Raw genomic sequence first — 27,337 nt, 5'->3', positions numbered from 1 at the left:
TAATCTCCCTGTTACTATATATGCACTATTCCAATTACCCAGCCAGTCCATGTGCTTATCCAGTTACTCTTCCAAAACCCAAGTACTTATACATTCACCATGTAGTCTCCTTGCAGCAATCTAAGTATCCACTCACTATCCATGTACTCATGCAATGACCCAGGCACTGACACATGCAGGACTACAATCACATGTGCACTATCCATGCAGTCCAGTTACCACCTACACACTACTGATTTACTCCTGCAATTTACCAGGTAGTACCCATGCAGTCCAGCAATCACACTGTCACTCCCCATGCACTCCTCCAATCACCCAGCCAGTACCATGTACTAATCCAATCACTTCGCTAAAACACAAACACTTATAAAATTCATCATGCACTCTCCTTGCAGCAGTCTAATCATCCAGTCAGTACCCATGCACTCATGTGATTACCCAGGCACTAACACATGCACTTTTACAATCCACTGAGTGCTTCCTATACAGTTTAGTAATCTCCCTTTTGCTAACTATCCACTCCTCCAATTACCCACCCAGTCCCATGTTCTTACCCAATCACTCTGCCAAAACCCAAGCACTTATAAATTCACTATGCACTCTCCTTGCAGTACTCTAAGTATCCAGTCACTATCCATGTACTCATGCAGTGACCCAGGTTCTAACACATGCAGTGCTAAAATCACATGTTCACTATCCATGCAGTCCTGTAACCACCTACACACTACTGATTCACTCCTCCAATTACCCAGGTAATACCCATGCAGTCTAATTCACCATGCCCGCTCATTTCAGTACTCTAATCATCCAGTCAGTACACACTGTACTCAAGCAATAACCCAGGCACTGTCTCATGCACTTCTACAATCCTTTGAGTGCTACCTATACAGTTTAGTAATCTCCCTGTTACTACCTATGCACTTCTCCAATTACCCAGCCAGTCCCATGTCCTTATCCAATCACTCCGCCAAAAACCAAGCACTTAAAATTCACCAATCACTCTCCTTGCAGCACTCTAAGTATCCAGTCGCTAACCATGTACTCATGCAGTGACTCAGGCACTAACACATGCAATGCTACAATCACATGTTTACTATCCATACAGTACTGTAACAACCTACACACTACTGATTCAGTCCTCCAATTACCAAAGTAGTACCCATGCAGTCCAGCAATCACACTGTAACTCCCTGTGCACTTCTCCAATCACCCAGCCAGTACCATGTACTAATCCAATCAGTCTGCCAAAACACTAGCACTTATAAATTCACCATGCACTCTCCTTGCAGTACTTTAATCATCCAATCAGTACACATGTACTCATGCAATTACCCAGGCACTAACTCATGCACTTTTACAATCCTTTGAGTGCTACCTATTCAGTTTGGTAATCTCCCTGTTACTACCTATGCTCTCCTCCAATTACCCAGCCAGTCCTATGTCCTTATCCAATCACTCTGCCAAAATCCAAGAACTCATAACTTCACCATGCACTCTCTTTGCAGCACTCTAAGTATCCAGTCACTATCCATGTACTCATGCAATGACGCCGGCACTAACACATGCAGTCATACAATCACATGTGCACTATCCATGCAGTCATGTAACCAACTACACACTACTGATTCAGTCCTCCAATTACCCAGCTAGTACCCATGCAGTCCAGCAATTACACTGTCACTCCCTGCGCACTCCCCCAATAACCCAGCCAGTACCATGTACAAATGCAATCAGTCTGCCAAAACACAAGCAAATATAAATTCACTATGCATGCTCCTTGCAGTACTCTAATCATCCAGTCAGTACCCGGGTACTCATGCAATTACCCAGGCACTAACTCATGCACTTCTACAATCCTTTGAGTGTTACCTATACAGTTTAGTAATCTCCCTGTTACTACCTATGCACTCCTCCAATCACCCAGCCAGTCCCATGTCCTTATCCAGTCACTCTGCCAAAACCCAAGCACTTATAAATTCACCATGCACTTTCCTTGCAGCACTTTAAGTATCCAGTCACTATCCATGTACTCATGCAATGGCCCAGGCACTAACACATGCAGTGCTACAATCACATGTGCACTATCCATGCAGTCCTGTGACCACCTACACACTACTGATTCAGTCCTCCAATTACCCAGGTAGTACCCATACAGTCCAGCAATCACACTATCACTCCCCGTGCACTCCTCCAATCACCCAGCCAGTACCAGGTACTAATCCAATCAATCCGCCAAAACACAAGCACTTATAAATTCAACATGCACTCTCCTTCCAGTAGTCTAATGATCCAGTCAGTTCCAATGTACTCATGCAATTAGTCAGGCACTAACTCATGCACTTCTACAATCCTTTCAGTGCTACCTTTACAGTTTAGTAATCTCCCTGTTACTATATATGCACTATTCCAATTATCCAGCCAGTCCATGTGCTTATCCAATTTAGGCCTGGGCGATAAATTCCATTCCGTTCGCAGAATTTGCCGAATTTGGGTAAACTGCCCAAAATTCCACTTTCGGCGACATCGCAAAATTTTTGCTTGTTCGAGTTCTCAAAATGCGTGTTCGCGAGATATTTCTCCCCGAGCACGCAAACAGCGATTGTAAACAGGAAAAAAGCATCGCGAACAAGCAATTCTGCGTGTTCGCGGAATTTCTGCGTGTTCGCGGAGATTTTTTACCATTTCGCAGAGATTTGCGTGACGCGATTACGCAAATTCCGCCCACCCCATATCCAGTTACTCTTCCAAAACCCAAGTACTTATAAATTCACCATGCAGTCTCCTTGCAGCACTCTAAGTATCCACTCACTATCCATGTACTCATGCAATGACCCAGGCTGACACATGCAGTACTACAATCACATGTGCACTATCCATGCAGTCCAGTAACAACCTACACACTGCTGATTCACTCCTGCAATTTACCATGTAGTACCCATGCAGTCCAGCAATCACACTGTCACTCCCCATGCACTGCTCCAATCACCCAGCCAGTACCATGTACTAATCCAATCACTTCGCTAAAACACAAACACTTATAAATAAATCATGCACTCTCCTTGCAGCAGTCTAATCATCCAGTCAGTACCCATGTACTCATGCAATTACCCAGGCCCTAACTCATGCACTTTTACAATCCACTGAGTGCTTCCTATACAGTTTAGTAATCTCCCTTTTACTAACTATGCACTCCTCCAATTACCCACCCAGTTCCATGTCCTTATCAAATCACTCTCCTTGCAGTACTCTAAGTATCTAGTCACTATCCATGTACTCATGCAATGACCCAGGTTCTAACACATGCAGTGCTAAAATCACATGTGCACTATCCATGCACTTCTGTAACCACCTACACACTACAGATTCACTCTTCCAATTACCCAGGTAATACCCAAGCAGTCCAATTCACCATGCCCTCTCATTTCAGTACTCTAATCATCCTGTCAGTACCCATGTACTCATGCAATTACCCAGGCACTAACTCATGCACTTCTACAATCCTTTAAGTGCTACCTATACAGTTTATTAATCTCCCTGTTACTACCTATGCACTCCTCCAATTACCGAGCCAGTCCCAAGTCCTTATCCAATCACTCTGCCAAAATCCAAGAACTTATAAATTCACCATGCACTCTCTTTGCAGCACTCTAAGTATCCAGTCTCTAGCCATGTACTCATGCAGTGACTCAGGCACTAACACATGCAGTGCTACAATCAAATGTGTAGCATCCATGCAGTCCTGTAACCATCGACACTCTACTGATTCAGTCCTCCAATTATCAAAGTAGTACCCATGCAGTCCAGCAATTACACTATAACTCCCCGCGCACTCCTCCAATCACCCAGCCAGTACCATGTAATAATCCAATCAGTCTGCCAAAACACAAGCACTTATAAATTTACCATACGTTTTCCTTGAAGTACTCTAATCATCCAGTCAGTATTCATGTACTCATGCAATTACACAGTCACTAACTCATGCACTTCTACAATCCTTTGAGTGCTACCTATACAGTTTAGTAATCTCCCGGTTACAACCTATGCACTCCTCAAATGATCCAGCCATTCCCATGTGCTTATCGAGTTACTCTGCCAAAACCCAAGCACTTATGAATTCACCATGCACTCTCCTTGCTGCACTCTAAGTATCCAGTCACTATCCATGTACTCATGCAATGACCCAGGCACTAACACATGCAGTGCTAAAATCACATGTGCACTATCCATGCTGTCCGGTAACCACCTACACACTACTGATTCACTCCTCCAATTACCCAGGTAGTTCCCATGCAGTCCAGCAATCACACTGTCAAGCCCCGTGCTCTCATCCTAATATCCAGCCAGTCCCATGTCCTTATTCAATCACTCTGCCAAAACCCAAGTACTTATAAATTCACCATTCACTCTCCTTGCAGTACTCTAATCATCCAGTCAGTACCCATGTACTCATGCAATTACCCAGGCACTAACTCATGCACTTCTATAATCCTTTGAGTGCTACCTGTACAGTTTAGTAATCTTCCTGTTATTATCTAAGCACTCTTCCAATTACCCAACCAGTACCATGTCCATATCCAATCACTCTGCCAAAACTAAGCCTGGGCAAAACACTACACTACGCTCGCGTAGTATGTGAAGTTTGCGCTACTTTGCACTTCGCGAATTGCACGTAGCACAGTGCAAACACGCGTAGCGTAGTGTAGTGCAGCAGTCATTTCTTGCTTGCTAGAGGTCCTCAAAGTCAAGTTGGCGACCCTGAGCAAGCAAAATGAAATCCATGCGAGACTTTTTCCTCATTCGCGATAAGCAACATCAAGTTGCCGATCGCGAGCGTGGAAAATAAACCTCCTGGTGAGCTTCTTAACGAAGGGAGGTCAGGTTTCTCATTGCGAGTGGTCGCGTATGCTCGCGACAGCTCGCGATGAGAAACTACCAGTCCGCGTTGAGAAAGCTGCCGCTCGAGCGGCAGAAAACGACCACTTGCACTGTGCAAGATGCAGTTTGCAATGATTGCACAGTGCGGACAACCATCTGGCACAGTGCAATCAGTGCGAACATCATCTTGCACAGTGCAGTACCCAGTTTGCGAAGCTACTTGTAGCTCACGTAGTGCGAAGTGCACTTCGTGTAGCTACGCGTAGCGCTACTTCGCAAATTACGCCCAGGGTTACCCAAAACCCAAGCACTTATAAATTCACTATGAACTCTCCGTGCAGCACTCTAAGTATCCAGTCACTATCCATGTACTCATGCAATGACTCAGTGTAGGAGAGTAGGATCTGCTTCACATGCGTACCCCCGCTTTTTGCTGATGTTTCACTGTTTTTCGACCTTAGTCTGGCTGTGGCCCTGCTAATCAGGACCCCAGCCTACTGCTTTCTCTCTAAAATGGTTTCCATGTACATTAGGTACATTTCTAATTGTTTTCTGGAGTGCCTTATAAGCCCATAGTATATAGTATACTATGTACCTAGGGCATGGGTACCTCAGAGGCCTACCAGGGGCTGAAGCAGGTATTATGCCACCCCTGGGAAGAACTACAAAATGACACCACAGGTCTGCTACTGCAGCCTGGGTAAGGTGGTGCTTGCACCCCTTACTGTGTTATAGGCTACATATATCCCTACCATTGCACACACATAATAAAACCTAGAAGTCACACCTTTGGCAGGCCTTAACAATCCTGAAGGCAGAGTGCTTGGTTTTTATGTGAGAGGGTGCCCCCTGCATGAGCAGAGCCCCTCTTCAGCGTTCGGAGTACCTCCTCTGATGCTGTTTGTGGTGCAGCCTGACCATATACTCTTAAGTGCATTATAACCTCGCGGTAAATGCTAACTTTGGACTTGCTGATCTGAAACATGTTGTGTTTGGTATCAAACGCTTTGGAATACTACACCCGCCAGTTCTGGTGGCAGGGGTAGCATTCCACTCTTCTAGAGGGAGAGACATGTTCACACAGGTCTAGCTGGTAAAGTCTTTCTGCAGCCCTGGCATCACAAAATGGAGGCCACTGCCACAAACACTGGTCTGCACTCCTGCTGCTGACCGAAACTCCGGCAGGGGAGGCCTGGACAATAGGTTTGCTGTCCCAGGGAGGTGTAACCAACTCCCCAGACAGGCAGATGTGTATTGGGGCTGGGCGGGAGCACTCTCTGGTGCTTTGAAGTCCTGCACTGGGGGCACACTTGGTGTCCCTGTGCATAGTTCAGTTCAAACCGGTTGCAGGGGCTACCTGCCCCTGCTCTGGCACAAAACTGGACAAAGGAAATGGGTGTAACCACCCCTCTTTCCAAACCCTCCCATAGGTGGGTCCCTAGAGTATGTCCAACCCCCAAACTTTGTATAAGTATGGGAACCCAGTTCTTGTGACTTTAGCTTACCCTGGATGAAACTCTGCAACATATATCCTGGACCTTCGATGTTCTACTTTAACTAGAAGACTGAAGAAGCAAATCTCCCTTGGGGTCAAATAGTGACTCCCCTGCTTGGCAGGCACCAAAGAAGCCACTGTCTGGTCTGCAATTCTGAGGCTACCACCGGACGCCGAAGTCTCTGCATCCCTAGAGGTGGATTTCCTGACTTCTCCGAGGCTACCCTGAGTCCACAGCAAAGCAGAGGCCCGTGGCTATCATGGGTGATGTGGAACCGTGACCCCTGGACACCGTGATCTTTTGCTGCTCAATGATCTTCCTGGTCTTCCTCGAAGTTATACTTTGGGCTCCGAGTAGCCCCAGCCTTGAGCACCTCCTGCACTGAAGATTGCTGGCCTCCACTCTACGAGTGACCCGTGGGCCAGTTTCTAGTGTGACTGCTCGAGGCTACTTCACGATCGCTTGCCCATTGGCTAGTAGGTCCCCATGAAAGCAACTCCTCTTCTGATTGCACTTTCCTGGTTGCTCCAAATTTGCCCCAATTTACCTTCACTGGGTGAGTCCCCTAGACCTTTCTGGTCTGCACCGACGTCCTTTCTCTATTTCCACTTGACTTGCCGTTGAAAAGACTTGTTGGGTCCAATCTGGTCGCCGACACTGAAGCACTAGACAGACTGCATGCGACAGCTTGAATCCAGCTCCTGGTTGTCATCGGTGCCTCCTGGACATCGTGGCTGAAGAGTCAAGACACCCCTCAACTCACCTGAAGCACCCGACATCTGTGGGCATTGGACTATCGTGCCCTTGGTCACTGGTAAGTGACCCAGACTCTGTCCCCTCTGCTTGCAGGTTCCTTCCATCCTAGATATGGGCTTGGATCTCCAGACACTTCTCCTCTTCATGGCAGCAGCACTTCCTGAGCAGCTTACTTTGAAAACAGCGACGCGACCCGACACTTATGCACCCGGATTCCCTGGGTGAGGTAACTCAAGTACTCCAGTGCTCCAGTGGGTGTTGGCTCTAGACACCTCTAAGTCCAAAACGGTTCACTCGTAGTCATCCTCTAAGTGTCCTTAAACACTTAATTTTCAACGTGACTTTCCCCATAGAAGTTAACACCGATTCGAAGCTGTGTTCTCATACTGCACGCGTCCCCCGTGGGTCCCCTGGGTCACTACCTTGGGTGGTTCCTTGTGGTCCAAGCACTTCTACAGGCTCTAGATCTTGTGTCTAGTTTAGTTGTGGTTCTTATACCACTTTATTGGTATATGGTTTGGTACGCCCCTAGGGCCCAAACATGTATTTGTGCTTTTACTGTTGAATACTGACTTGTAACTTAAGTACTTCGAACTCTAGCCTCATAAAAAGACTAGAGGGTGTGTTTTATCTTAAATACATATTTTTTAAATATATACCTGTTGTGGTTGTCCTTTCATTTGATCATTCAAGAGATTATAGACTGGTAAAACAAGCTGCTTTACATTCCTTCAAGACTTAGCCTGAAGGCTGCTCTCCATAGCTACCACTAGGAAAGCTTTCAATAAAGGTTGCCTTTAACCTATAACCTATAAGGGGTTGTTTGGACTGATACAGGGTGCCCACTATAACTAGTGTACAGCATATATCAGGCCAACTTCTCACAATCTGTCTGCTAGGTTTCCAAAGATATACACTCCTTGAAAGAATATAGCGATTGGTGTGTTTGTGATCCTGTTGAAAGGACAGCTGCTGTTTAGGCAGTACATACCAAGCACAAGAACACATTATGTCCTCAAAATGTATATGATGTGTGAGAGGTCTACTGGTTATCTATACAGAGTGTTTACATGAAAGGACTCTGCTCTAAATTCTAGTGTTTGTCCTTCTATCCTAGGAATGAAGGCAAAGATTTTATGTGAACTTGTCCAGTCACTCATTCATAAAGACTCTAACCTTTATATGGACAATTTGAATACAGGAGTAGAGCTATTCAGAGAACTGTACAAAGCTGGCACTCTACATGTGGTACAGTTTGATGTCACCCCAAAGGATTCCAGCAAGAGCCTGTTTATAAAGAGCTCCACAAATACCAGAGCACTTCATTCTAATGAACTGGTCACAGTCAAATTCTCCAATAGCCAGGATGTGGACATGCTCCCTACAATTCATGATGAGAGCCCTTCCCCAGTCATGGTTTGGGGTCATTTGGCTGAAATACACAAGACCACCTTGTTTACAGCAAGTACATGAACCAAGTAGGCATTTCAGCCATGTAACGCGAGTCGAAGCACTTGCACGTGGTATAAGAAATTGTTTCCACCCCTGATCCAGTTGGAAACTTTCAAATTGAATAGCAGAGCAGCTGCAGCAGCAGAGCAGATAGTGAGGACCCTGTGAGGAGCTTGGGTTGTGAGGAAAGCCGCGAGACGGTGAGACGGTGGTCCCTGTGAACAAGGGGGTTGCGGCAAAACCATCGCAAAACCATCGGAAATATCACGAACCACAAGGCTAACAAGGCTAACAAGGTGTTTTGAGCCAGATCTACCAGCCTGCCAGAGCGAGAGTGAGAGCAGGCGGTGAGGACGCTGCACTGCGCCTGCTTGTTGTAGCACTACCGCTACTGACTTCCTCCTACTTCGCATCAGCCCCCACCTGCCCTCACACCACATCGCACCTTGCCTCACCCATCATCGGGGGCCGCCACTGTCAGCCATTGCTGGCATTGTCAGCCAGCGTTCGGCGGTCGACTGGTCCAGTGCTTGAGTGGTCAGAGCAGTGGCAGAGGCAGAGGTGGAGGCAGAGGCGTAAAGGTGAACAAAAAGCGGGGGCCAGCGCGAAAACATCGTGTGGGGAGCCAGAGGTCTGTGATTGCAGCAGGGGCGTTACTGAACCACGCTTGAGTAGGAGGGTTGACGGCAGTCAAAGCTGAGGTGAGAGAAGCATTGAGAAGTGAGCGGAGAGCACGGTGAGAGAGCGCGGTGAGGGCAGCTGAGTCAGCTGAGTCAGCTGAACCGCAGAAACCCCAGAACCTCCAGGCTCCAGGTCACCTCCGCCTCCCTCCTCCAATCGTCCATTAAGCTCGTCAGAAACTGTTAGAAAACTGCCTGAGGAGCTCCAAGTCTTTAAGTTTTTAAGCTCTCAAGCTTTCAAATTTTTAAGTCCCTAAGCCTAAGCCTCAGCTGTGGCTCTATCTGGTTCCATCTGGCTCTTTGTGGCTCTCTGTGCCTCCCGGCGAGACTCTCAACATTCTCTCAACACAAGGGCTCGTGGGCAGGGGAGTGGGATCATTTAGTTATTCATTCAGTCATTCTCAGTCACTCTCAGCCATTCTTAGAGCCCCTGGGTACCCCGCGGAGCAAATTGGTGCAACCACAGCAATGAGGTCGGGCAAGAAAAGAGATCAGGCTGTGACCAAGCCCAAGCTTAAGGTCAAACAAATTGAAAACATTAAACCAGCCAGTGGGAGCTTGGACACGTCCCCAGACAAGACTGGGACTCGCAGTGATTCAGCTCTTCAGGTTGGAGATCACCACTCTCACCTTCATCAACCAAAAATCACATCAAAATTTCAACTTCTAAAAGACCCACCTTCATCCATCTTCTCATTTAGTGGCAAAATGTTGGGCCTCCAGGACCCCCTACTTAACCTACCCCGCAGGGAACCACCAGCTCCTCTGGGTAAGGTCCCTATCAACACCAACACCATCATTTTGCCTCTTTCCACGGCTCATTCGCCTGCCCATGAAAAAACAAACAAAAAGGAGTTTGACAACAGGGGTACTAGCAGCACAGTCGCTCTGCAAAAGGAAGGCAAGGGGTGGGCAGTTCCCCTCCGGTCTATCATCTCCTCAAAAGTCTGCTACTATCTAAATTATTCCCCACAATCGGAAGGAAAGACAACCTTCGCTCAGCTTCATGATAAGCCCTGGCAAGGATTTTAACCGAGGGCAAGAGGTCCTTAGCAGGTCCAACTCAAATGACCTCTTAAAGACCATTAACGCCTCCCCTTGCCATCTGGATGCCTTTAAGACCATACAATTGCCTACTGAAGTAACTGCAACCGTAAACGAAAAGGGCCATTACGAGCATTCGAAGGAGGACACCGAAACCGTACAGGACTCAGGGTGCGACGGCCCTGCCAACCTCTCCTATTTAGGATCACAGGAATGGGCGGACATAATTGCCCCTTACACCCTGGTCACCCCTGTTAAACAACTCTTGTCTATAGCTAAAACTAATGAAAATCAGTATGCCAATCAGGCTCCCCATCAGGAGGCAACTCTTTCTAATTCAAAAACTCGACAAAGTTTTTCTGCCCTTTCGTTATCCCCCGGTCTCTTAAGCCAATATGGGATCGAACTAGGGACTCAAACCTCGAACACGTCTAAAACATGGGACATTCTTTTAAACACAATGCAACGAACTGTCGACACTCTTTATTACCAGTATGACAAAATGGACTTACAACTGACCTTACTTGACACCTTGGCCCTTTTTGTGGGGCGGATCGACGAGAAATTAGGCCAACTAAATCTTCTAATTGGTAGAGCTCAGCAGGAAGCAAAGCTGATCTGCAGCTGCGGCCCAATCATTGACAAATTATCTTTACTTCTGGAAATAGTATCCACTTTGATAGAAGGCCTGCCAAAGGGGCATCACAAAGCGGTCCACGATACTAATCCCTGTATAAAAGCTAGTTTCGATAAGTCAAAAGGGGATACCTTTGCAGCCAACATCGTTGACAAACCTGTACTGGCATCTCCAGTGAGCAATTCACCCAAATGCTCCCTTCCACCTTCTGAGGATCAAAATCCAACTCAGAACACCAAGCAGCGCCATCAACAAAGAAGGAAAGGCCGCAACAAAAAATTAACCTCAGCTCCTCCCGAGGTTTACCCCCTTTTTAGGATAGAAACCAGACAGCAGTCACCCGAATCTGAATCTATTACAGCACTTCACACAGGCACAGAACACATTTCCACTGAGCTCAACGAATCCACAAATGGGGGAACCCAGTAGCATCTAAAGAGGTTCTAACATTGGGGGCAGGCAGGGCCCAGTCCAGCAGCCATGCTGGCACCCAAAGTATCACAGACCCTAATGGAATCAGAAATGGGAAGGATGTCAATCCCCCTAGACAACCATCATCAAATGAGTTAAAGGAGGTGCCACCTACACACGGTATTGATCCGGCACTGGAATTTACGACCATCCTCCATCCGCCTCAATCACTGGGCGAGGAACCCACGACATCTGGACTCCCGGGTTCCCTGGTCCAACCGCCTCCCCATCCAGACGGGGTTTCTAAAGCTCCCACAGTTTTCAAGTCTCAAGATCCTCTTATCCCTGATGTTTAGACTAGATTTTCACAACAGTCCATCACAAACAACAGAGGAACCCAATTGGATGGCAATTATCCAACAGTTCAGCCGGGATACCAAACCAGGAATCCCACCATTATTCTTTTTACCCCAGAATACGAATCAAAGGGTCCATTTGACATCTTGAACAGGGGGAACTTACTTCGACTCCTCAGCACCATACCAACTCTAAACGATCTATGTTCAGCTGACCTCCTCTCAGTAGAATGTATAAAATTAGATGAAAACAGGACTTGGAAGCTACAAAAGCAACTTGGAGGTCGTCTGAAATTGTAAATAAAATCTTGGAGGTGCAAATAATCCTCAAAGCATGGGGGATCCAATCTGTCCTACATCACAACATAGGATATCCGTTCACCCTGCTTGAGAGACCCTGCGAAGGACTACCCCTGAAAAGCTCCAAGACCACGTCAGTGCTTAGGCGCACCCAGGGACGATCACTGCTCCTTACTCAGACAATTTAGATATTTTCCGGATTTCTTGGACGAGTGACACCACAAACTACCCACAATTGCAGGGCAATCCAACGAGGACGGATTTGAATCTGGATATTCCGCTATTGAAACTATGCTCGTGGAACATAAACGGGCAAATCAACAAGGCTGCAGATGCTGAATTCCTTCAATATGTAAAATCATTTGATATCATCCTATTACAGGAAACATGGCTAGAGGAGCATGTGCAAATAGAGGGCTACACTCTTCAGCCACAAGGAAAAGCAAATATGGCGGGCTAGTGGGCGGTCTAGCTACCTACATCAAAATCACAATAATCCATAGTGCTCAGGAGTTCATTCCTCATTCGCCAGCCATAAATACTGTTAAGATCAAACTAAACCTTAGGGAGAAAAAAGAAGAGGTGTTGCTGACCAACATTTATATAAATCCAAAAAAGAAAAAACAGGAGTCGAAATCTCTAATGGATTATCTGCATCAATTAATGACTACGCACATTCTCTCCAATTTCATTCTGTCTGGGGATCTTAACCAATTCATCCTAGGCTCTTCCACAAATAAGGACATTCAAGCCCAGTCTTTCTATTGGAACATCCAAAACTAATCCCCTAATGGTCAGGGAAAAATCCCCAAATTGGGAAAGGAGCTGCTAGAAGTTTTGGAGCATTTAGGGCTGAGTGTTCTAAATGGAAGATTTGCTGACGATTCCCCACCTGCCGCCTCATTTCACTCAGGTAACGTGACCTCTACAATGGACTATACATTAGTATCTCTTCTATTCTTTCATCACATATTAAGCTTCAGCCTAGGAGACAAAGGGGACAGTGACCATCAACCCCAGGAAGTTTCCATCCTTGCTTCTCCAGACCCAACTTTTCTTAATCCAACAGGATCACAAGCATGTCACACTAGAAATCTCAAAAGAATTAAGTCCTCTGTTGCAAACACAAAGGAGGTACTTCTGGCAGAAAAACTTCAACTAAACAGTCTGAACTATCCCATGGGTAACCCAATTACCTTATGGGAAACTTTTACGGCCGCATTTGCAAACTCATATTCAACTACAGTACGGCACTATTCGCCTCATGGCTCAATGGTCACAGGGAAGATTTCAAGCGTCTAGAAATCGGCCTTGAAACATCACAAAAAAGCCATAAACAAATTACTAAGGCTGCTGAGAACATGCCCAGGGGGTACCGGTCCTTCCCAACAGCTTCGCAAACACAAGGCTGATTTTAAAAAGATCAAGTGGGAGATCAAAAGATATAAAGAAGATGATTTTTGGGCCAAACTTCACCACAACACTAAAGGAAACAATAGTGCCCGATTCTGGTCCACTCTGAATAAATTTCGAAATCCTAAACACGGAGGTCTAATATCACACGTAACAGACAACTCCTGGGAATTCTTTCTAGACACTCACTTCAACCAACAGGCTGTAGGGACAAACAGGCTTCAGGATGTCCAGGCGGCTAATTCATTGCAAACAATAACACCATATGAAGACGCGGTATTTGAAATCAGGGCTGCAACGATCAGGGAACTAATTTCTAAAGGGAGGAAAGACGGAGCGCCAGGGCCAAATGGAATTCCACCAGCTCTTTTTAAATATGATCCGGAATACTGGTCAGAATCCCTGACCCCCTTCTTTACCTCGGCCAGTCTGTCTGGGTGCCTTCCAGCTTCATGGAAGGGTTCTATCATTTCACCAATATACAAAGCAGGGGATAGAACCCTACCGAAAAACTACTGCCTGATCGCTCTACTGGATATCGAGGCAAAATACTTTGCAGGGCTCCTATTGATACAGCTGCGCGAATGGGCTACCAAGAACAATATAATTCCGCCCAGCTAAATAGGATTTTGCAGAGACGCCGGAACCACAACAAACCTCTTAGCAATATCATTACTTATTGATGAAACAAAACAGACTAAACAAACTCTTCACCTTTGCTTTGTGGACTTCAAAGCGGCTTTTGATAATGTTAATCGAGCAAATCTTTGGAGGAAACTAGCTCTTTGGGGGATCCCTGCACCTCTTCTAAACCTCCTAATTGAACTGCACTCCAACACGTGGGTTCAGGTGAAGCTTGAAAATGGTACCCACCTCTCGAGGCGTATATCAACAACAAAAGTCTATGATAGTTGGTGGTTGCTGAATCATTTCTCTTAGCCCAATTCATGATATCACTGATGACATCTCAAATGACATCACTAATTGCTTCACAGATAACATTGTTGTCATATACAGCACAGAGTTAATAAGTGTGCATGTGTGGATCTATAGCATAGAAATAATGTAAGCCCTCAAAGGAAATGTGATTATGCTTGTTGGAAATTTTATTATGTGATGCTATCTGAAATGTAAGCTTTCATTTAATCCTATATTTTAATGCAAAATGGGTCCCCCTGTCAATTTTTGAAGCAAAGGTACATTTTCCGGTAAAAACACAAAATAACATGACAAACATGAGTCTCACTAGCAGTGTTTCACATAACAAGTGTAATGTGAAATTCCTGAAATCTCGCAAATAACGTCAGCGTAATTCAAACTTTGCCCTGACCTATAGAACACTACTCACGGTGACCATAACTGCAGGAGTAGCAGCAAGGCAATGGTTTCATATCTAAGATGGCACTTAGCATAGAATCCAACTGAGTGTGCAATATGCATGCAATTTCTGGTCTCCATGGACATCCTTTGTTAAGCTCCTGAGAAAGATTTTACCCCTCTGAAGGTCTGACCTTATCAGGATGCTACTGAAAGAAGAATGTCAAAGAAGCAAAGCTGAATTAACAAAGGACAAACCTTGTGAAGACAATTCACTAAATGGATAATCTTTCAAGTGAATACAGAATTAAAGACATTCTCAGAAAAAGCGAGAGTGACACATTTCTATAGCTTTCTATTCAAAGAATCAGGGACATATGACTTCAATTCAGTAGATTGAAAGACAGAATTAACCTTCTAAGTTTCCAAGGTAAGTTAAACTAGAAGTTCACAGGAATTATCAGATGTGTATTAACAAAGAGAATGTGAGAAACCAGGGCTTTTTTGCAGTGTCTTCCAACTTTTTGCCCCCATTTTGACAACTAGATGCTGGTTGTCCAACTCTGATTGGGCCCTGGGCTCTGCTAATCAGACCCAGGGCCTGTGCTCTGATTAAAAGTACATGGTAAATAGGTCTAATAACAATTGGTACAGAAATCATACCTGTAAGTTCCTGGTATATGGTAGGGCATGTAGGTTTAAAGGCCCAGCAGATTTAATGCACTTAAGTGTGCACTGCTATGATGCCTGCTGTCATTTTAAAGGCAGCCCTGCTTTGCAGGCTGCTTCTAAAATTGACTTATAAGCAGAATTGACTTTGGCATCAAAGGTACTCTCAAAGTCTTAAACTATCTTATTTTTACATGAGTCAGTCCTCGGTCTTCACTATAAGCAGGGACATTTTAAAAGATGTTTTATGTGTCCTAGTGAGGGTAAAACTGCCAATTATGTTTTCCCCATTGTAGCACATTGACTCCATAGGCCGACAAGAGAACACTTTAATAGAGTATAACTATTGAGAGGAATGAGTTAAAAATTTACCTCAAAGCATCAAAATGATAGTTAGAATAAATCCAACAACTTGCCTCTCCTGATTAGCAAGTCTTTAACAGACTTAGCTAACTGTGTTGATGAGGTGTGAAGTGACCTGCATAGAGACAAAGGACATCTGAGGCCATATTACACAAAGTGCCCCAGGGGCACCCTGGTATTACAGAAAGGGCCACAGGTGATTGTGAGCCTCCTTTTGTAATTCCAAAAGCACCAGTGCTAGCTTTAGGGGACACTCCCTAATGTGTAACTATAACATCCCTGAAACCTATGTTTTTTTCAGTGAATATATATGTACATATATTCACTGAAAAACACCATAGGTTTTACAGACGTTATAGTTAGGAATTAGCATTTAAAAAACCTTAGAACGTCACTGAAAAAACCATAGGTTTCAGGGACGTTATAGTTAGTTGCACATTTCACTCATAGAAAACCATAGGAATTCTCCTGTTAAAGTTAGTTGAGCTAACTATAACTCGCGCCCCCGCAATGTACTGCTGATGACGTCACATATTACATGGTCAATGGCATCACTGATGACATCTCAAATGACATCACTGATGACATCACTGATGACATCATCCACGTGAAAATCTGATGCACCTCATCAGACCCTAATATAATAGTTCATACACCCACTCTAAAATAGAGACTATAATTGTCAAAACCATGAACACACCAATACCAGTTAGTGCCTATCCACTCACTAATTCCTAGGTCTACACCCACATCCATTCATTCACCCATACAGTCACTTACACATACAGTCAGCCATCAATACAGCATTATCATATCAAGTCACATATCTATACAGACACTCACACACCGCCTCTCAATGATAGAGTTATTCACACATGTAGTCAGTAATGGAAATAATCAATCACAGTTTTATTTACTCACCTGTACAGTTATGCATATACCACCTCACTTATTTAAACATATACTAACACATACTTCTACTCTAATACAATAACTATTACAAGCAGACACTGATCCATACAGGCACTCTCACAATTACTCAGTCTTGTACACTCCAACACTAATATATACTGCATTTCACATATGCAGTTAATCGCACATGTACCACTGAGGCATCCATTCACTTACCAATACACTCATACACACACTCACCGAGCCATACAGCCCTTCACTGATATAGACTTGAACACATATACCCAGTGAATTATCCACTCACACATCTATGCACAGAGTCACACCCCTCACCCATCCAGACAGACACTCAGGCACCCATACAGATACTCAGACAACCAATCAATACCAATATACATCCTCATTTAACTGCTAACCAACGCATGCAACGCTTACACACATACTGACAACCTAAACTGTGTGAATGTCTGTATCAGTCGCTAACACATTCATTAAGTAAGACACAATTATTCACTCACTTATACAGTCAGTTACACACCTACTTAATCATCCGTACTGACTCCTATACACCCATTCATTCTTCAATACACCTTGGCATATATATAAAAAACATATTTACATTTTATAGAAACACATAGTCACTAGATGATGTCATCAGTGATATCATCAGTGATGACATTTGAGATGTAATCAGTGATGTCATCAGTGATGTCACTGACCATGTCATGAATGATATAATATGTGACGCCATCAGCAGTGGATTGCGGGTGCGCGGGTTATAGTTAGCTCAACTAACTATAACAGGGGAATTTCTATGGTTTTCTATGAGTGAAATGTCCAACTAACTATAACGTCCCTAAAACCTATGGTTTTTTCAGTGAATTTTTAAGGTTTTTTAAATGCTAATTCCTATCTATAACGTCTGTAAAACCTATGGTTTTTTCAGTGAATTTCGAAGGTTTTTTAAATGTTAATTTCATATTTTAATATTTAAAAAAATCTATTTTTTTCAATTTTTTTTGTAATATTTTTCAACTCTATAAACCTTTTTTTAACTTTAAATATTATGTAATGTTTTATATCTTCAAAAAAATAATCTATATACATTTTTTTTTCTGAGAAAACTAGAGTCCCGTACTGGTAGTCTACCAAGCTCCATCAGCATGCGAATCCTATCCGCCATATTGAAATGATGCGCATTTCGTATCCGACGAGTTCGTGGCACCACGTCCCGCGTAAGAACATATATGTATGAGGTCGCGCCAGCTGCTACTTTGGTATGCAATGGGTACGCAATACCAAGCCGCGCGTTACATCATGTATGTATGGGGTTGTGCCCGCTGCGATTTGCGTATGCCACGACTGCACGCTGCCAGGCCCTGTGTTACATCATAGACGTATGGTGCAGTGCCGGGTATGCTATTCCCTTATTTTTTTTGTATGTCTCAAAACTATATCTACATAACTTTAAAGTTTATATGAGAGCAAGCGATAATCTAAAATATTTTTAACATTTGTAAATATATTTTCTCAAAATCGCGTCGGGTGCGGTCTCCTTGCGCGGAGTGCGCGATTGCCATGTGACCTTAAAAAAAGGCATTTGGTTGGTTCATAACATTTCCCATTCTACCAGTTGGAAAACTCCACCCATTTTAGTCATTCTCTCTACAGCATTTGATGAGACACACCTCTTCTGCTTAGAGAGCTTTTTTGAAAACATTTTGCTATATATACATATCTTACACTACACACAACATGCAACCATCATCTTCATCAATATTCATGGTCTGTAAAGTAACCTTTCACCTGTGATAGGCACACACCTAAAACTTACATAACCAACGTTTTCCCCACTGCCAGAGGTAAATGTGCTTGCATACGCAATCCACAGCACAATGTAATGTGGTACGGGCCAGAGGCACTATCATCCATAGATAATGAACACACGGACACAGATAGATAGTGGAACTGGGTACGGGCGCGTGCGCTCGACTCCTTTTTATTACCATGGTCACATATATAGTGACGTCTGTGCTGGATGCGTGTGGGGTGAGTGTAAACCAGCCCTCAGAGAATGGTTGCTGCCAGCATCACCTACAACAGTAATCATTGAATCACACACTGAGATTCAATAATAAAAGAGTCAATAGTTTGTGCTGCAGAAAGGTAGGGACAGTAGATGTAAAATAATACAGAAAAAATGCTATCGTAAAAGAACCACAACTTGTGCTATATTCAGACACAGGCAATAGATCTGAAATAATACACAAAAATATTGTATCATTAAGGGTCCAGCAGTTCTAGTGCACTCAGATAGCCACATCAAAAGCATTCAGCATGTGCACAGCCAGCGATGAAACATGCTGCGAGCGGGCCGTGCTAGCAGCAATGTCTGTTGCCATCAACACTGCATCATCTGCAGTAGCGACTCGATCTCAATTGTGAACACTGCTGTCTGCAGTGTAGGCCAGACAGAGCGGTCAGCAAAGACCCACAGCTACGTAAGGTGGACTTGAGCTACACAGTTTGTCATATGCGAAGCAAAAAAAAAGCGTGTGCGGAGCCTGCGATAACGTGTATGCATGGTGCGGACAGAGCGCACTGCAGCAATGACTTTTCCTACAGGACTGCACCATCTACAATACCGACTCGATCTGAATTGTGAACAGTGTTGTCTGCAGTGTAAATTGAAGGCATTAGTCACACAGACATCCACTAATACTTTTTCTCACTTCCTCTTCCCAAAATACAACAACATAAATTACAGAAAACTCTGCAATAAATAAATCAAAACAATTTGAATTGCGATTTCCACTGTCCACAGTGTAGACTATTCAGTGTTCTTTTGAACTTGCAAGATGGATTTCACCATTGTACTAAACACATAACTCATCATTTTCTGTATATTTCAAGACGTTGTAGTTAGTTGCCTACTGAATTCTGTAATCAAACAATCTCAACTCGATCTGAATTGTGAGCACTGCTGACTGCAGTGGAAACCAGAGGCAGTAGTCATTAACACCTCACAGCCATGTTCCGTTGGATTCGGATGCACGGAGTTGGTTGCACCTGGTTGGAGGGGGCACAGAGAAATCATCACAGACTTTAACTTCTGACATCCTCAATCATATAATAAGACCCCGTTTCACTGTTCGGACCTACTGTACCGCGGTGTAGTCCTCCGACTACAGTCAACCAAGCCCAATAATCATGTGTAGCAGTTAACTATGGAAGCACAGACAATGATGCACCTCAACGGAAACAGTTCTGTGAAAAGTAAGCAGCAGTTAATATCGGACACCGTCCATTGTTGGGACCTAGAGTTGGTATACCCTTGTCTCCACTCTCAGATGTAGTTCTTACATCGTCCATTGTGGGATCAAGACCCGTTTCACTGTTCGGACCTGCTGTTCCGCGGTGTACTCCAGACACTACAGTCAGCCAAGCCAAATAATCATGTGCAGCAATTAGCTACGGAAGCACAGAGTCTGATGCACATCAACAGAGGGAGTTCTCTGAAAACCTAGCAGCAGGTAATATCGAACATCGTCCATTCTGGGATCAAGACACTGTTCCACTGTTGGGACCTAGCGTTGCTTGCACCTGGTCGAAGGGAGTACCTTTATCTCCACTCTCAGATGCAGTTCTTACATCATCCATTGTGGGATCAAGACCCCGTTTCACTGTTCGGACCTGCTGTTCTGCGGTGTACTCCAGCAACTACAGACAGACAAGCCAAATAATCATGTGCAGCAATTAGCTACGGAAGCAGAGTCTGATGCACCTCAACGGAGGGAGTTCTCTGAAAACCCAGCAGCAGGTAATATCGGACATCGTCCATTCTGGGATCAAGACACCGTTCCACTGTTGGGACCTAGAGTTGCTTGCACCTGGTCGAAGGGAGTACCTTCATCTCCACTCTGAGATCCAGTTCTAAGATCGTCCTTTGTGGGATCAAGACACCGTTCCACTGTTGGGACCTAGAGTTGGTTGCATCTGGTTGAAGGGAGTACCTTCATCTCCACTCTCAGATGCAGTTCTAACATCGTCCATTGTGGGATCAAGACACTATTCCACTGTTAGGACCTAGAGTTGATTGCACCTGTTCGAAGGGAGTACCTTCATCTCCACTCTCAGATGCAGTTCTAACATCGTCCATTGTGGGTTCAAGACACCGTTCCACTGTTGGGACCTAGAGTTGGTTGCACCTGGTGGAAGGGAGTACCTTCATCTCCACTCTGAGATGCAGTTCTAACATAGTCCATTGTGGGATCAAGACAACGTTCCTCTGTTGGGACCTGGAGTTGGTAGCACCTGGTCGAAGGGAGTACCTTCATCTGCACTCTCAGATCCAGTTCTAACATCGTCCATTGTGGGATCAAGACACCATTCCACTGTTAGGACCTAGAGATGATTGCACCTGTTCAAAGGGAGTACCTTCATCTCCACTTTCAGATGCAGTTCTAACATCGTCCATTGTGGGATCAAAACATCGTTCCACTGTTGGGAACTAGAGTTGGTTGCACCTTGTGGAAGGGAGTACCTTCATCTCCACTCTGAGATGCAGTTCTAGCATAGTCCATTGTGGGATCAAGACACCATTCCACAGTTAGACCTAGAGTTGGTAGCACCTGGTCAAAGGGAGTACCTTTATCTCCACTCTCAGATGCAGTTCTTACATCATCCATTGTGGGATCAAGACCTTATTTCACTGTTCGGACCTGCTGTTCTGCGGTGTACTCCAGCAACTACAGACAGACAAGCCAAATAATCATGTGCAGCAATTAGCTACGGAAGCAGAGTCTGATGCACCTCAACTGAGGGAGTTCTCTGAAAACCCAGCAGCAGGTAATATCGGACATCGTCCATTCTGGGATCAAGACACCGTTCCACTGTTGGGACCTAGAGTTGCTTGCACCTGGTCGAAGGGAGTACCTTCATCTCCACTCTGAGATCCAGTTCTAAGATCATCCTTTGTGGGATCAAGACACCGTTCCACTGTTGGGACCTAGAGTTGGTTGCATCTGGTTGAAGGGAGTACCTTCATCTCCACTTTCAGATGCAGTTCTAACATCGTCCATTGTGGGATCAAGACACTATTCCACTGTTAGGACCTAGAGTTGATTGCACCTGTTCGAAGGGAGTACCTTCATCTCCACTCTCAGATGCAGTTCTAACATCGTCCATTGTGGGTTCAAGACACCGTTCCACTGTTGGGACCTAGAGTTGGTTGCACCTGGTGGAAGGGAGTACCTTCATCTCCACTCTGAGATGCAGTTCTAACATAGTCCATTGTGGGATCAAGACACCGTTCCACTGTTGGGACCTGGAGTTGGTAGCACCTGGTCGAAGGGAGTACCTTTATCTCCACTCTCAAATGCAGTTCTTACATGGTCCATTGTGGGATCAAGACCCCGTTTCACTGTTCGGACCTGCTGTTCCGCGGTGCACTCCAGCCACTACAGTCAGTCAAGCCAAATAATCATGTGCAGCAATTAGCTACGGAAGCACAGAGTCTGATGCACCTCAAAGGAGGGAGTTCTCTGAAAACCCAGCAGCAGGTAATATCGAACATCGTCCATTCTGGGATCAAGACACCGTTCCACTGTTGGGAACTAGAGTTGCTTGCACCTGCTCGAAGGGAGTACCTTCATCTCCACTCTCAAATCCTGTTCTAACATCGTCCATTGTGGGATCAAGACACCGTTCCACTGTTGGTACCTAGAGTTGGTTGCACCTGGTGGAAGGGAGTACCTTCATCTGCACTCTGAGATGCAGTTCTAACATAGTCCATTGTGGGATCAAGAAACCATTCCACTGGTGGGACCTAGAGTTGGTAGCACCTGCTTGAAGGGAGTACCTTTATCTCCACTCTTAGATGCAGTTCTAGCATCGTCCATTGTGGGATCAAGACCCCGTTCCACTGTTCGGACCTGCTATAGCGCGGTGTACTCCAGCCACTGCAGTCAGCCAAGCCCAATTATCATGTGCAGCAATTACCTATGGAAGCACAGAGTCTGATGCACGTGAACAAAAACAGATCTGTGAAAACCCACTAGCAAGTAATATCGGACATCGTCCATTCTGGAATCAATACACCATTCCACTATTGTGACCTAGAGTTGGTTGCACCTGCTCCAAGGGAGTACCTTCACCTCCACTCTCAGATGCAGTTCTAACATTGTGGGATCAAGACACCATTCCAGTGTTGGTATCTGCTCGACTACTGTGTTAGTAGTATACAGAGCACTCCACGCTGCTGGGCCTCAAACTGAACGCTGTTCGCCTATGTCGTGGTAGCCAGCGTTTATCTGGGGAATCTTCCGAACTCGCAGACCTCGCCCCAGGAGCTTCCGCCGGCACGTGGTAGGTCCTCTTTCACATAATGCGGTAGCAAATGGTGAAATGTGGGGCATATGTGCGTCGCAGCAGCCACAACGGTTTCTGAGTACCAGCAGGCTGAGAGCATCATTTACGCAGCCACCTTCACTCACGAGGCCAACCTCGTGGCGGTGTAAGCTGCCCAGACCTGGCAGACACATTCACCACACCTAGAGAAACGTGACTTTTATTCATACCCCTACGCTAGCCTTGCGTGCGCCGAGCCAGTCCACTACGCTAAATATTTGCGGGGGAGGGCACATACGCGCTATGTTTTCGAAATCTTCCCTACTGACTGTACTATTATGGTTCCATCCACTATCTACTTCACTCAATAGACCATCAGTGTATGTTCACATGTACATGGGTGTGCGGTGCATAGTCAAGTCTGTCCGCAACATCCCCTCAACTCTTTCCATTGTATACTTTTAAAATCGAGAATCACTTGCCACCTTCGCACTTACTTTCCTCCCATCACTCCCCGCATTCTGCATTGTGTAACAGAGGTGCTATGCCATGTTTACTTTGTGTACATGGCTTGCCACAGTTCCCACAGTACGTAGTGTCATTGTGTCTGATAGGTGTACATGTTGTTTGTCATGTTGTATGAGATTATAAGAGGTAGCACGTTTATTCACGAGCAGTGGTTTCTCCCATTTACATATCGCTGTCTTAAAGAGCATACAGAAGTTTTTCTCACAGGTGCAAACTGTGACCACAATGGCAGTCATTCATTCACACTTCTAAGCTTACAGCCCTCAATCTTGCCTGCTTTGTTGAAAGCACGCTAACTCCCACAATCACACCAACACTCACACAGCATTTCTAACGGCAGTTATCTGTTTCTCAATAACATGCACTCCTACGGAATGTTAGGTGGCATACTGTATGTCCTTACTGTTTCAAACCGAGTAACTTCCTGTAGCAATGTCTATTCCCACCCACACAAACTAACTCCCAAACTTCAACTTGGCCTTGAATCCCTACTTTACAAACAGATTTCATTCAACAAACCAAACTAAAGCACTTTTCTTCAGAACAGAAGTGTCCCTCACTTCTGCAAAAGAAATGTATCGCCTGCAGATAGCACGTACAATACAGTCCCTTTTAAATTCGAAACTCCCAATACACTTTGTGAATTGTTACCCAATTTTCAACACATCTCACGCTCAAGGTCTGGCACACTTTTTTAATATGGTCTCCTCCGCCCTTCTCACAGCCTTTCAAACTATTTTTGGTATAATACCACACTTTATTAATTCGATCATCTCTGAAATAACAGCAACAGTGCCTGTTAGAAATTGGATTTCTGGTTGGCTAGGGCTTGCGCCAAAGCCAGGCAGAAACCACTACTCTAAGTCAGGGCTGGGGAGTTACACGCCAAAGATAACTCCTGCTCACCCCCTTGGTAGCTTGGCACGAGCAGTCAGGCTTATCCCGGAGGCAATGTGTAAAGCGTTTGCACGCGCACCCAGTAACAACACCCAAGGCCCACCACAAAAGAAACTCCACACAAGGTTATATATAAAAATAGCCTTTGTATTATACCGAACACATTAGATAATATTCACACACATTACACTGTGCCAGCTGGCACTGGGCGGAATTTACAGGGGACTATTTACACAAGACAGGGCCACATGGACCACTGTCAGAATCATCACAAATCACCAAATTGTAAATGTAGAAATGGAGAACAAATAATAAATGTAGCGCACAACCAGTAACCACTGGTAAAAGGTAAGTACACCCTACGCAACCCTAAACACCTTAGGCATATATCACGCAGGGAACCATGAACACACTAGCATAACCTATACTAGGAAAACAGTCTCCTATGCATGGACACAGTTTAGGAATAAAAATAAGCATAAAGGCAATACACATGGCGCAAAAGTAAACATGTAAAAATAACCATGTACCCTAGGTGAGGGCACAACACAGGAAAACTGTCCCCAGGCCAACTTGGCCTATCAGGGGCTCAAACGCCCTATGTCCGGAATGTCTGGGCTGACTAACAAAACCAGCCAAGCAAAGGTGTGGTTGGACTCAAACCTAAACGAGGCAGCTGCCCACTAATTGCTGGGCAGCTATGGAAACCAAGGTGGGTATGGGCATTCATGGTGCCATCCTAACAGGGACTCCAGAAGCTCACCTAGCCCCTCTAAGGGCAGTGTTGAACATGGCCGCTCAGCTCGTATCAGGAGTAAAAAGATTTGATCACATCACTCCAGCTCTCAACTCCCTCAACTGGCTTCCCATGGAAGGGAGGTGTGTTTACAAACTGGCCTGCATCACACACATAACCCTTCACTCTCTGGCCCCTAACTACCTGAACAACAAACTGGTAAGAGCAGGTCAATCCAGAATGCTGAGAATCTCCAACTAACTACTTCTTATTCCTCCGAAACTGAAAAAGAAAACCACACAAAACCGATCCTTCTCTGGCAACGCTCCCAGGTTGTGGAACGCTCTCCCTAGAGTCCTCAGATGCAACCCCTCCTTCTCCTCTTTCAAAAGGGACCTGAAAATCCATCTCCTTAGCAAATACTTTCCTGACCAATGTCAACAACCTAGTCTTTAATTTCCGAGTTTACTCCTCTCTCTTGTCATTCAAGGATAGTTGGTAACCGGACTGTGTTAACGACCTTATCTTCCATGCTGTATTTTATTTATCCCTGGTTTTTGATTCCTTACTGCCTGCCTACTATGTAATGCAATTTCCGTCTGTTTTCTCTTTACAGTATGTATTTAAAGTGCTCTGATGCCCACGGGTCAAGCTAGCGCTATATAAAACTTTTAAAATAAAATAAATAAAAACATTGCTTCAAGACTTAGCCTGAAGGCTGCTCTCCATAGCTACCACTAGGATAGCTTTCAACAAAGGTTGTCTTTCACCGATCACCATAAGGGGTTATTTGGACTGATACAAGGTGCCCAATATGACTAGTGGACAGGATATATCAGGCCAACTTCTCACACTACCTCAGAGGTGCAGAAAGTGGCAAAAGAAGTGCATAAACAGGCAGGAAAGGTGCAGAAACCGGGAACAGTGGTACAGAAAGAGGCAAGTGAGGTGCAGAAAGAAGTAAGAGCAGTGCAGAAAGAACCAACAGAGGTGCAAATAGAGGCAAGTGCATGAAAGAAAAGGGTAGTAGGGGTGCACAAAGAGGCAAAAGAGATACACAAAGAGGCAGGAGAGGTGCAGCAAGAAGGAAAGTAGTGTAGAAAGAGGTAAAAGTAATGCTGAAAGAAGCAACAGAGGTTTAAAAAGAAGCAAGATAAGTGCAGAAAGAGGCAAGTTAGGTGCAGAAAGAAGCAAGAGCAGTGCAGGAAGAACCAACAAAGGTGCAAAAAGAGGCAAGAGGAGTCAAGAATGAGGTAGGAGAGGTGCAGAAAGGGGCAAGAGAGGTAGAGAAAGAGGAAGGAGGGGTGCAAAAAGAAGGAAGAGAAGTGCAGAAAGAGGCAAGAGAATTGCTGAAAGAAGCAACAGATGTGTAGAAAGAACCAACAGAGGTACTGAAAGAGGCAACAGAGGTGCAGAAGGAGGCAAGAGGGGTGCAGAAAGAAGGAAGAAGAGTGCAGAAAGAAGCAACAGAGGTGCTGAAAGAGGCACAAAGGGTGCAGAAAGATGCAACAGAGGTGCAGAAGGAGTCACAAGGGGTGCAGAAAGAAGAAAGAGTAGTGCAGAAAGAAGCAACAGATGTGCAGAAAAAGGCACAAAGGGTGCAGAAAGAAAGAGGCAAGAGAAGTGCAAAAAGAAGTAACCAAGGTACAAAAAGAGGCAAGAGTGGTGCAGAAAGAAGGAAGAGAGGTATAGAAAGAGGCTAGAGAGTTGTACAAAGAGGAACGACAGGTGCAGAAAGAGGCAAGAGGGGTGCAGAAACAGGTAAAAGAACTTCAGAGAGAGGCAAGAGAATTGCTGAAAGAAGCAACAAAGGTACAGTAAGAGGCAAGAGTGGTGCAGAAAGTGGGAAGAGAGGTCTAGAAAGTGGCATGAGATTTGCACAAATAGGGAAGAGGGGTACAGAAAGAGACAGGAGGGGTGCAGAAAGAAGCAACAGAGGTGCAGAAACAACAAAGAGTAGTGCAGAAAGAGGCAAGAGAATTGCTGAAAGAAGCAACAGATGTTTAGAAAGAAGCAACAGAAGTGCAGAAAGAGGCAAGTGAGGTGCAGAAAAGCAAGAGCACTTCAGCAAGAACAGAGGTGCAGAAAGACGCAACAGAGGTGCAGAAGGAGGCAAGAGGGATGCAGTAAGAAGGAGAGGAGTGCAG

This window comes from Triturus cristatus, chromosome 5_2 (genome assembly GCF_964204655.1).
Source record: "Triturus cristatus chromosome 5_2, aTriCri1.1, whole genome shotgun sequence".
Taxonomy (NCBI): domain Eukaryota; kingdom Metazoa; phylum Chordata; class Amphibia; order Caudata; family Salamandridae; genus Triturus; species Triturus cristatus.
The sequence above is the reverse complement of the archived record's forward strand: the minus strand, read 5'-3'. Positions refer to the sequence as shown.